General features: G+C 34.8%; 1 long non-coding RNA gene across 1 annotated transcript in view; it reads right to left on the bottom strand.

Annotated features, from left to right (window-relative positions):
- Positions 1-10,371: 10,371 nt before the first annotated feature.
- Positions 10,372-12,621, bottom strand: part of 4930548K13Rik (RIKEN cDNA 4930548K13 gene) — a 69,630-nt gene continuing 67,380 nt past the window's right edge. The window contains exon 3 of the long non-coding RNA NR_040656.1: positions 10,372-10,644. This is a non-coding gene — a long non-coding RNA (RIKEN cDNA 4930548K13 gene). The remainder of the gene's footprint in view (positions 10,645-12,621) is intronic.

Genomic DNA, 12,621 nt, shown 5'->3' on the forward strand with positions numbered 1-12,621 from the left:
GGGGCATAGTGTCTGCACTTCAGTTTTCATTCTTCTTGAGTTTCATGTGTTTAGCAAATTGTATCTTATATCTTGGGTATCCTAAGTTTCTGGGCTAATATCCACTTATCAGTGAGTACATAGTGTGTGAGTTCCTTTGTGATTGTGTTTCCTCACTCAGGATGATGCCCTCCAGGTCCATCCATTTGCCTAGGAATTGCATAAATTCATTCTTTTTAATAGCTGAGTAGTACTCCACTGTGTAAATGTACCACATTTTCTGTATCCATTCCTCTGTTGAGGGGCATCTGGATTCTTTCCAGCTTCTAGCTATTATAAATAAGGCTGCTATGAACATAGTGGAGGTTGGCCTCCTAATCCTGGGGCCTAGACTAGACTGCCTTTAAGTTGTGCATGCCCTATGCATGCTGCCAGAATCATTGTGAGTCCATATATCAGTCATAATTTGGAATGCTAATTTCAAAGTCAATCAGACACTGGAAAATTTGGATTATATTTGATTCTAATTATTTATTTTTCATTGAAAATTGGGTTATTTCTCACATATCTTGATTACAGTTTCTTCTTCTTCTAAGCCTCTCAGCCGGCCCTAACCTATGACAATACACTCCCGTTCTCTCATTAGAGATGTTAGCTATCTAAGAGATAACAATAAAATATAACAAAATAAAATATAAATTGATACAAGAACCTTCACATTCAAGTTATGTAAGACAAACCAACAGAAGCGAAAGAGTCCAAGGACCTAGATTACCGACCTGGTCCTTCGCACACTCCGAAGTTCCCCCATAGATCACTAAACTAAAAGCTATAATATATATGCAGAAGATCTACTGCACACCTTTGCAGGCCGTGTTCTTCCTGCTTCAGTCTCAGTTCATATGAGCTTTTCTCAGTTGATATAGGGGGTCTTGTACTCATTGTCTCCACCAGTACCTCTGCCATTTAAAGACTTCCAATCTCCTCTTCTTCAGGGTTCCCTGATCTCTGAGGGGAGGGATTTGGTGACACTTACTTTTAAAGTAACTAATGTTTTCAGATTTGAATTATAATTGTCTGTTTAAAACTATTAACATTTTTATTTCCCAAATGGTTTACTTATTTATTCATTCACTCATTTATGTGTGCGCAGCCATATGTGTGAGTGTCATGATATGACTCTGGGGTGTCAGAGAACAGCTCTCTGCAGTTGAGTCTCTCTCACCACCTGGGAGAGCCAGAGATCAAACTGCTGAGCCATCTCACTTGCTGGAATTATATACTAAGAGAGAACATATCACAGCACTACTTTTGCTTTTGATGGACGTGGAGAACATCACATATCACAGAAAAAAAAAACAGCGATCACATTCACATTGATTTTTTTTTTAAATTTTGGATGATTTATTATTTTTAAATTATGGATATATATGTGTGCCTTTGTGACTACTGCTTCAGCCCTTACATTGGCTTTCTATTGCCAGTTAAACTGACACAAAATATTGAGATAATCTTTAAAAAATAATTATTTTGCTTACATATAGGTGAATTGCAGATAAGTCTTATGCTATAAGACTTTCTATTGTAATAACAGTAGACACTAAAGTTTAGTTGACTAGATAGCAAGTTCTTAGGGAAATTTGGAAATACACTATGTTAAATTCAAGTGAAATTTGAACTATTTTATATAAGCATATTTTTTATTCTTTTGGGAATTGAGTAAAAGTTTTTTTTTTTTTTTTTTTTTTTTCTAAAAGAGTTGCTCCTTTAGAACCTCCTAAACTTCATGAACCTGAAACAATAACTTTCCACTGAATAAGAGCTGGCCCATGGCTTGTTTTAATTAACAGAATGCAGAAGAATGAATGTGTGTGTGTTTGGAGCTCTCAAGGAGTGAAACAAATTGCATTTTTTTTTAAACCATGCTGTGAGATTTATCACTGATCATAGCTCTAAGTGTGTAGAAGTAAGTTATGGCTATTTGAATAAGACACTGAAGTAGGAGCCTGCTTCCTTAATAATTAGATTGATATACAGCATAATTAACTAAGTGGTAGTAATAAGATTACAAAGCCATGTAATAATTTGTTTTGTGTTCGTGCACCATGTCCAATTTTTCCATGGTAACCTTTAACCTGCACATCATCTTTCCCATTATTAATGTGTACAAACAAGTTTAAATACTGCTGTAATTTTTAATTACCTAAGGGATTGGGTAAGAATTACTTATGCAAGAATATGAATAACATTTAGGTTCAGAGCACTTATGTTGCAAATAAATAAACTATTTATATAAAAAAATGTAAGCCAACAACGACTGAAATTGCAAACTGGATACATGGAAGAAGAATTCTTATTTGTACAAATTTATGAAAATATCATATAACTTGAAGGCATAAAAGTGTATAAAATAAAAATAATATTAAAAAGAGAATAACCATGTGGCGATGCTTATGAAACCGATGTGAGGACATTTTTGTGGGCGGTGCTGTAGGAGATGTAATCACCACCTGTTCCCCGATGACTGATCTGTGTGTCTTCAACTTCAGATGCATTGGTGGGTAGACGATCCTACAAGGCCAACATCTGCTAACTTTATTATCCAATGCACAGAGCTCACAGAGATAGCACTTAGTAAATAGACATGATAATTTTCGCCTGTAATGTAGCATTTTTATTCATATCTATTCACATAAGACCTAAGAGAAACACATATAGCTGGAAAGTGGAAACATTTACAAAAAAATTACAGTGAATTTATTATCAATATTATATAAAAAGATAACTAGGAAGCCAGGACCCAATTCCTGAGACAATGTGTGTCCCTTTCCTTATTCTAATGGAACAACAGGTTAGGAATTGTTATACTCCATGTTTTTCTGAATAATGATCCAAAATCTTTGTGCAAAATAATTATGTAACTCAGGTTGCTAGATACTGGAGTTTAAATGTTTGTTTTTGCTAGGCAGTGCATTCTATTACTGGTTTATATTCTCACTTGTTTCCTCTTGAGACAAAGTATCACCATATATCCCAAATGGGCTCCAGGTTTACTACTGCCTTGCTTCTGGTTCCCATGTGCTTTCCATGAATTTCAGGCCTGCATCAAAACAACTGGTGCTAATACAGAATTTTGTTCTAATACTTATGTGAGTTTTACCAAAGCAAATATTGTGAGTTGTGTTAATGCAAGTATTTTATCTATTTCATTTTACTTATTTATAATGAAATTTACTGAAACAATCTGCAATTATAAAAATTAAAATGTTTCTTTGTGATATATACATATATACATACATATGAGATATATATATATATATGATGTGTATATATATATATATATATATATATATATATATATATATATTTCTTGTGTACTCATCATTTTTATGAACTCAGTGAGGTGCATACACCTGTGAAGATAACCACAGACAATAGATTTGTGTATTTTTTTATTGTTACTTTACCTTTGCTAAGATAAACAAGCATTTGCTTTATTAATTTTGTGTGTTTTCTTGCAGTCCTCAGTCTGGTGTCTGTCGTACATGTTGGAAGGAATTGAAACTAATAATAATTTTGATTCATAGTACAAATAAATTTCTAGTGATTATAATTAAGAAGCTGTACCAATTCATACTTGACATAGCTCTACAGAGATTCTGTTGATTGTGGCAAAAATAACTTCTTTTTTAATATCCTTAATTTCTTGTAGTTTCTATTTGGAGACAGATAGTGTTAAAAACTGCCGCCAAGACTATATTAGGGTACTGCTGGGGCTTTAACTTATTAGATTTGGACCTAACCTTATCAAATGAGCTTCTAACTAATGATTATACTCCAAAGACCACTTTTACACTAATTGGCTTTCCCTGTTTAATTGTTTTACAAAATTGATAATTTAGTAGAAATATAATAAGCCTTTAATATTTTAGATAATTTGGCCCCTTTGTGGTCTTTAGAGGGTTTTCACTTAATAGAAAATTAGAATGCACATTGTGAAATTTAGGTCTTACTTTCAGCATGACTTGTAAAAGCTCTCTAACTACACAAGAAGGTTTGCATAATGTGGAGGTCTTGTACTGGGTGTTATGGTTTTCCTTTTAAATTGGAACACTATAAGAACACTAACTTAAAACAATAGTTTTTTGGGGCCAATTCAGATAGTAATATAATGGATGAAAGACTTAAAAGCAAAAGCATTTTTTTTAGCTGAGACAAATACCAATTATTAGTTTTTCTTTATTAAGTTAAATTTCAGTGGCAAAATAGATCAGTTTTACTCCGGATGCTGCAGTGGGAAACATGTGGTAGAACATGGGCAAATCATTTGACAAAGCTTAAGTTTTAGTATTTATATGTACCACTCCAATTTCAGCCTCAGATGACAGGTGTTTCCATCTTAGCTCCTGGGGCAGCTGTTCTGCATGCCACAAAGTTACTGCATTGATCTAGAGGTTTTTAGCCTTATCTCATTAGCATAGAGACCTCATAAACACAGAGGCCCTATCACTTTTGTAGAGGGTGCTGCAGGGCTGCCCTCTGTCTCTGAAAAATGTGCTTTTCTAGAATATCTTGCAATGCAGAACTGAAACAGAAGAACTCATCCATAGAAGCTGTTACAAATATTTCAGGACTATTGCTCGTTGGCAACACAGAGTTGTTTCATTAGGGTAGAAACTAAAATCAGAAATGAACAACTCACCACCTTGGAGAGTGGCCAAGAGCAAGATGCTTTATGCTATTTTTTAAAAAGAAAAATAATTTAATGAGTAATAGAATAAAAATATTTAGCATGTTCAGTGTTTTGTGGTCTCTTCAATGAAATGTTGAAATGTTTCTTTGTAGTGGGAAGAGTCAGAGAGAAGAGTGGTGACTGAAGTAAAGACTGAATTTATGATTTCTAGACAAATTTAGGTTATTCATAAAACCATATATTTGTGGATTTATCATATATGGTAACAAATTTTTTTCAGTGCTTCCAAAGTAATAACTGTACTTCATAAGAGTGACTCAAATATTAAGATTATTAATTGAATGTGCAACAAATTATTATCCTATATAATTTTTGTCAATATTTGGGTTTTTTTTTTTTTTGCAAATTTACTCTAAAGTTTAAACAGGGGTTTTCTTTCTTTAGTCATAAATTCTCTCTAAATGCTCAATTCTGAGTAGTGTGCCTAGTTTCCAAATAATTTGAAGTAGCCTCAAATTACCAAAAAGCAATATCTAGTGTTGTAAAGACATATGTGGATATGATTTAGGCATATTTGAATATTGCACAGTGTGTTCCACAGGGCACATCCCCCAAGTTGCACCATCTAATCACAGGGCCCCAAAAATGCCATCAATAACAGAGAAAGGGAAGTTAATTACTGGTTCCTATTCAGCTTCCCTTTGCCACTGGTGGCCCATTATAATGAATCATTCTTCAAATTGAGAGGAGATTGACAGAAATTTTATAAACTTCTCAGTCCCCATGTCTTCTTTGTGCAATAAGTGCCTGCTGTACACTGAGAAAGTGATTAAATATCAATTTCACAGAGACCTGGGAATAATGGTTAAAAGACTAATGAGACACTATTTTTACTGCCGAGGTACTGTGACTGCCCCATGAGTCAGAGGAAAGCCTGTCATTCTAATTAGTCATCATTTGGTCAGGTTTTATTTTTTTTCTCTTTCTCTCTCCTTAGGTCCCTAATTGGGTATTTAAGAACTTTAAACTTAGTATCTCAGTGGGAGGAATGTTCTTAAAAATTCAGTAGAATTTCTGTGTCATAAATCTTTTGAGTTTTCTTATCAGAGGCAACACCAATTTTATTTGAAAAATATAATTTATAATAAATCTATCTGTAACTTTCCATATTAATAATACATAGCTTGCTTTAATGAAATTATTTTAAAATATCAAAAAGGTGTCTTTATGCAAAAATATTATTCATATATGTGATTGTTCCAGATAATTTTTTATCTGCTACAGGAGTAAATATTGGCAATTGTTAAATAATTGCAGTAAAAACAAGTTCTTTTTTTTCCTCTCTATTCTTTATTTTTTTTATTCTTTAATCCTTTTTTTAATCCAATCTTCATCCATCTACCAGTCTGCCCCCAGACTGCTCCCCATCCCATACCTCCTCTCCCTGTCCCTCCAAGATGATGCCCCCATCCCCCAACCCCTTCCACACCAGATTTCCCCAGTCTCTGGGACCTCAGGTTTCTCCAGGGTTAGGTGCATCTTCTCTCACTGAGGCCAGACCATACAGTCCTCTGCTATATATGTGTCAAAGGCCTCATATCGGCTGATATATGCTGCCTGGTTGGGGGCTCAGTGCCTGAGAGGTATAAGGGATCTAGGTTAGTGAGACTGCTGGAATTCCCATGGGGCCACCCTCCTCCTCAGTTTCTTCCAGCTTTTCCCCAATTCAACCACAGGGGTCCTAAAAGGAACCATTATTTCTCTCACATTAAAATAATCTAATTAGTAAAATATTCTAACATTAGAAAGGTTTTGTTTAAAATTGCTTCAAGATGACGAGAATTTTGCTAATTTTTTTTCAACCTTGGCATTTTTATGACTACAATGAAAATAGAGGCTGAGAAGTGATTTTGTAGAGATCTGTCCAGAAGGACATAAGAGCTCCAGCTATAAACACTTTGTAAAGAATCTCAGTTTTCTCTTGTATGTCATTAATTTATTTACTATCAGAAGAAGATAGATCTCTAGCAAATGATTTATTCCACTCTATCATCTAAGGTTTCAGGCTCCTCATACCTGGTACTGGCTTGTTCCTCCAGCCTTGAGCCCACTTGTGTATACAATTCAAATAGTGGAAGAAACAAGAACTTGCTAAACAAAATCTTAAAGAAGTTAGTTTTAAGATTTTTGCACAAAATTATTCGGGCTTATTTATGAACCTTGGTGTTAAATCACATATTAATTTATGTATAAGAATGTTCTTTGAACATCCACATTTTTTTGTTCTATTCATGAGGGTCTTAAAAATGCATTGAGTGGGCATTAGAAATGCTGGGACCTCATAAAACTGAAAAGCTTCTGTAACACAAAGAAGATAATAAATAGTACAAATCAGCAACTTACAGGTTTGGAAAAAACTCCAGATATTAGCACATCTGAGACAGGGCTAATATCCAAAATATATAAAGAACTCAAAAAGCCTACCTGCAAAAAACCAAACATCCCAAAATCATGAGATATAGCGGTAAACAGAGAATTCACAACAGAGGAATCTTGAATGATTGCGAAGGACTTTAAGAAATGTTTTCAGTTCTTAGTGATTGGGAAAATGGAAACAAAATGACTTTGAGATTCCACCTACACCAATCAAAATGGCCAAAATAAAAAACTCAGGTGACAGCATATGTTGGTGAGGATGTGGAGAAAGAGAAGTACTCCTCCATTGCTGGTGGGATTGCAAAATGATACAACCACTCTGGAAACCAATGTGGAGGTTCCTCAGAAAATTGGAAATATATCTACCTAAAGACCCAGCTATAACCACTGTTAGACCTATACACAAAGATTCCCCACCATCCCACAGGGGCACGTGTTCCATTATGTTCATAGTGACCTTATCTGTGATAGACAGAAGCTAAAAACAACCCAGATCTCCCAAAATGGATGAATGGATACAGAAAATGTGACACATTTTCTATACAATGGAATTCTATTTAGCTATTGAATGATGTCACCTTGAGTTTTTCATGTAAATGGATAGAACTAGAAAATATCATTCAGAGTGGGGTAACTCAAAACCAAAAGGACATACACAGTATATACTCACTAACAAGTAGATGTTAGCCAAAAACATATAGGATAAAATCCACAGAATTTAAGAAAGTTAACAAGCAGAAGGGCCCAAGTGAGGATGCTTCAACCCAACTTGACAAGATAGCAGTCATGTGAGGCAGAAGAAGAGAGGGAGACCTGGGAGAAAGAGAGGAGGGGGAGGGAAAGGGGTATGAAGGCGAAGACAGGAGAGGAGCCCTGAGGGCCAACAGAATGAACAGACATATGCAACCTCTGGGGATGGGAAGTGGTAGAGACTTTCTAGAAACTACCAGAGACTTGGGAGATGAGAGAGTCTTAGGACTCAAAGGGAGGGATTTTAGATGCAATAGCCAAAAATGAGGAGAGAGAACTTACACTATCTATCTTGAGTAGAAAGTCAAAGCATCTTGCCCTTTCTAACTCTGTAAAGAACTGAGTTTGAATTTTGATGGGAATTGCACTGAATTTGTAGATTGCTTTTAGCAAGATAGCCATTTTTACTATATCAATTCTGCAAATCCATGGGAATGCAAGGTATTTCTATCTTCCGAGATCTTCTATTTCTTTCTTCAGAGACTTGAAGTTTTTTGTCATACAGATCTTTCACTTGCTTAGTTAGAGTCACACCAAGGTATTTTATATATCTGTGACTATTGTGAAGGGTGTATTTTCCTGGATTGTAAGCTGGTAAAACCACTCTGGAAATCAGTTTGGCAGTTCCTCAGAAAATTGACCATAGTAATACAGAAAGGTCCAGCAATACCACTCCTGGACATATACCCAGAAGATGCTCCAAATTGTAATAAGGACACATGCTCCACTATATTCATAGCAGCCTTATTTATAATATCCAGAAGCTGGAAAGAACCCACATGTCTCTCAACTGAGGAATGGATACAGAAAATGTCATACATTTAAAGAATGGAGTCACACAGCTATTAAAAGCAATTAATTTATGAAATTCTTAGACAAATAGATGGATCTGGAGGATATCATCCTAAATGAGATAACCCAATCACAAAAGAACACACATGATATGCACTCACTGATAAGTGAATATTAGCCCAGAGACCTAGAATACCCAAGATATAATTTCCAAAACACATGAAACTCAAGAAGAAGGAAGACAAAATTATGGATACTTCTATCCTTCTTAGAAGGGGGAATAAAATGCCTGTGAAAGGAGTTACAGACACAAAGTTCAGAGTAGAGACTGAAGAAATGACTATCCAGAGACTGCCCCACCTGGGGATACACCACATAAATAGCCACCAAACCAAGACACTATTGCTGATGCCAACAAGAGCTTGCTGACAGGAGCCTGATATAGCTGTCTCCTAAGAGGCTTTATCAGTGCCTGACAAATACAGAAGTGGATGCTCACAGACATATATTTGACAGAGCACTGGGTCCCCAATGAAGGAGCTAGAGAAAGTACCCAAGGAGCTGAAGGGGTTTGCAGCCCCATAGGAGGAAGAACATGTGAACTAATGATTACCCCCAGAGCTCCCTGGGACTAAACCACCAATCAAAGAAAACACATGGTGGGACTCATGGCTCTAGCTGCATATGTAGCAGAGGATGGCCTAGTCGGATATCAATGGGAGGAGAGGCCCTTGTTCCTGTGAAGGTTCTATGCCCCAGTATAGGGGAATGCCAGAGCCAGGACGTGGGAGTTGGTGGGTTGGTGAGCAGGGGGAGAGGAAAGGGGATAAAGGACTTTCGGAAGGGAAACTAAGGAAGGGGATAACATTTTAAATGTAAATAAGGAAAATATCTAATAAAAATAAGTAAATAAGTAAATAAATAAATAAATAAATAAATGGGCATCAAGTGGAGGAATGGTGTTGCCATCCCACAGTCAAAAACTCAGACCCAGATTTGTTTCTGTCTCAAAGAACTACAGGGACAAAAATGCAGAAGAGGTAACAGGAAAGACAGCCTAAAATGTGATATATCTCATGAGGGGACACCAAGGCCTGACACTATTTTTAATACTATAGTGTGCTTACAGACAGGAGCCTAGCAGGACCGTCTTTCAGGAGGCCAATCGTGCAGCTGACTAAGACTGATGCAGATACTTACACCCAACCATTGGCCTGAAGTCATGGACCTATGTGTTGGAATTATTAAAATGCTGTAATTAGCTAAGGAGAAGGGTGACCCCATAAAAGACCAGTAGTCTCAACTAGCCTGGATCCCTGAGATTTCTCATATACTGAGACACCAACAAGGTAGCATACAGGAGCAGGTCTGAGGCCCACCCAGACACAAATGCACAGGGATTGCCTAGTCTGGCCTCAGAGTCTTGAGCCTCTAGGGAGTGGAGTGTGTTGGCGGGAACAAACTCTTGGAGACAGGGGGGGGGGGAGGAATAGGATGAAGAACTGTGGGAAGGGAAAGAAGACCAGGAGTGGATAACCACTGGACAGTAAAAAAAATAAAATAAAAGTAATAAAAAAATAGTTAAAAAATTTAAGGAAGAAAGAGAGATATTGGGAATGACTTTCTCCATTCTAAAACAAACAACAAAGCAAAACAAAGAAACAAAAAACATATAAAGAGGCAAAGGAAGCTTAACACTAGTGAAATCTTGCCAAACCTTTACTTGGGACATTTCTGTTTATTGGTCCATTTGGTCTGTTTCCATTCTTCCTTTCTTGACAGCATAGACAGAGGCATGGGCCAATAGAATTATTTATAATGTGTTCTGTGCACTGTTATATGTGTCTTCCAGGAAGGGGAGTTGAAAGACCATTCCCAGCGCTGAGTTTTTTCAGTATCACTTGCATACTAAACATTACCTCATTTCTATTCTTTTCAAAGACAACTCCAAATCTAAAAATATCCACTTAGAGAATATGTGAATCCAGTTTAACCTAAAAAAAAACACAGAAAACAAAACACTATACTGAATTATAGAAATGAGTATGCCTATTGCCCTCTGTTTAAACTTTCAATGAAAATTATCAATAATTACACAAGTCTAATTTCAATAATCATCAGCAGATTGCAATCTAGTCTCTTTTTAATGATCATAAAAGCTTATGATAAGAATAATATATAACGTTTTTTCTAGTCAGAGAGCTAAATCTGTGAATTAAATAGTAATAAAATTTCCATGATAATATTAAAGATAGAAAAATTGTACATGTAGATAGACTAGAACCTATACTCATGTCAGGTCATGCTAGATATTTGTTCCACAGAGTTTCATGTCCTAGAACATATTAATCCTTTAAGAGAGCACCCTGGTGAAGACTAACTTTAATGTCAGTAATCTACTTTCAGTTTTTTTTCTTTGTTTCTGCTCATTATCCATTTTGGGTCATTTTAAAAAATTATATCACACAGATGATTACCTGTATGCAGATGTGCATGAACATACAGACAAACAAACACATACACATGTACATAGAAACATTTTATCAACAGCATGTGCTTATAAGCTGTTATATTTTATTCAGTTTATCGTCATAAATAGTAGATTAAATAAGACACACAGAACAAATATTTTAATATATCATATATTCCTGTTTGTTTTCATGTCACCCATGGGTCAAATGAATAATATACTGAACTCTTTTGAATTATTAATGTAGAATAATATAAAATTATATATATATATATATATGTATATATATATATATATATATGGCCAAGGATATTTAAACACACACACATTCATCTGAGAAGCTTTTAATCACTTTGACAAATACATTTCATAGATCTATACAACACTGATTTTGATGTCTAAGTCTATGATCACCATTAGGCAAAAAAAATCCTTGAGATTTTGATTCAATCATTTAATTTTAGTGCTTATAATATGTTTTTAATGAGTTAAATTCAACAATAATAACAACATATTCTCAAATGTTCCATAAATGTCAGAAAATGGTGCAATATTCTGTGCTAGTGTTAAACCATCTTTCTCTTAAAATTTGGAGGACTATTACAAGCTTATTTTTTCAGAATGTTAGGATTCCCCAGTATACAGACTCAATTAATTGAATCTTAATTAATTAATTAATTAATTAATTAATTGTCTTTAGTGAGGATTTCTTGAGACAGTAATTGTATCCTCACCGTTCTGAATCTGTGGTATTAAATTAATAATGGAGTTGATAAGAATAATGGAGTATTTTAGAAGTAAACTTAATTTCAATTTACAAAAACCATAGATTTTATTCCTTTCATATTCATTACAATAACTGAATGTCTGTCATAGAAACATACAAATTTTCATGTACTATATAGAGATACAAGATAGAATTTAAAAAAATTGAAATTTGGTAAATTATCAGACATATACTGACATAGAAGATGAAAGTTTAACTAACAAATCAATTCACATAACTGACCATTTATTGTGTTCTACAGGTTGTTTCTAACTCATACTTATTATTTTACAAATTGTGTGATCCGGAGAAAAATAAAGAAAATATATATCAAGGAATAAGTAATACTTAAAGATTAGAATATATTTTACACAGAGAAAATATTTTCCCTATACATTTTCATTTGTTAATCAATTCAGGTATAAAAATAGAATATTTTCTTGAAATAGTGTCAAATATTTTATGAAATTAACAAAGGAAAATAGGAATTTAAAAAAGGAGGTGCATGTGTGGTTTGTGGTTGAGTACTGATCTCTGTTCATTGTTTCAATTCAGCATCTTTCTTGTGTGCATACTACTCAAAAATGCCATCAAGATACCGTAATAGCTTCAGCATTCTTACAGTTACTAGCAAGTGTACAATATATTATAAACAGATGTTCAGCTTAGCAGGAAGACTCATTAAAGATCTGGAATCCTGACCCATTCCAGAAAATGTATAGCATCTGGCTTGTT

This window comes from Mus musculus, chromosome 4, assembly GCF_000001635.26.
Source record: "Mus musculus strain C57BL/6J chromosome 4, GRCm38.p6 C57BL/6J".
Classification (NCBI taxonomy): Eukaryota; Metazoa; Chordata; class Mammalia; order Rodentia; family Muridae; genus Mus; species Mus musculus.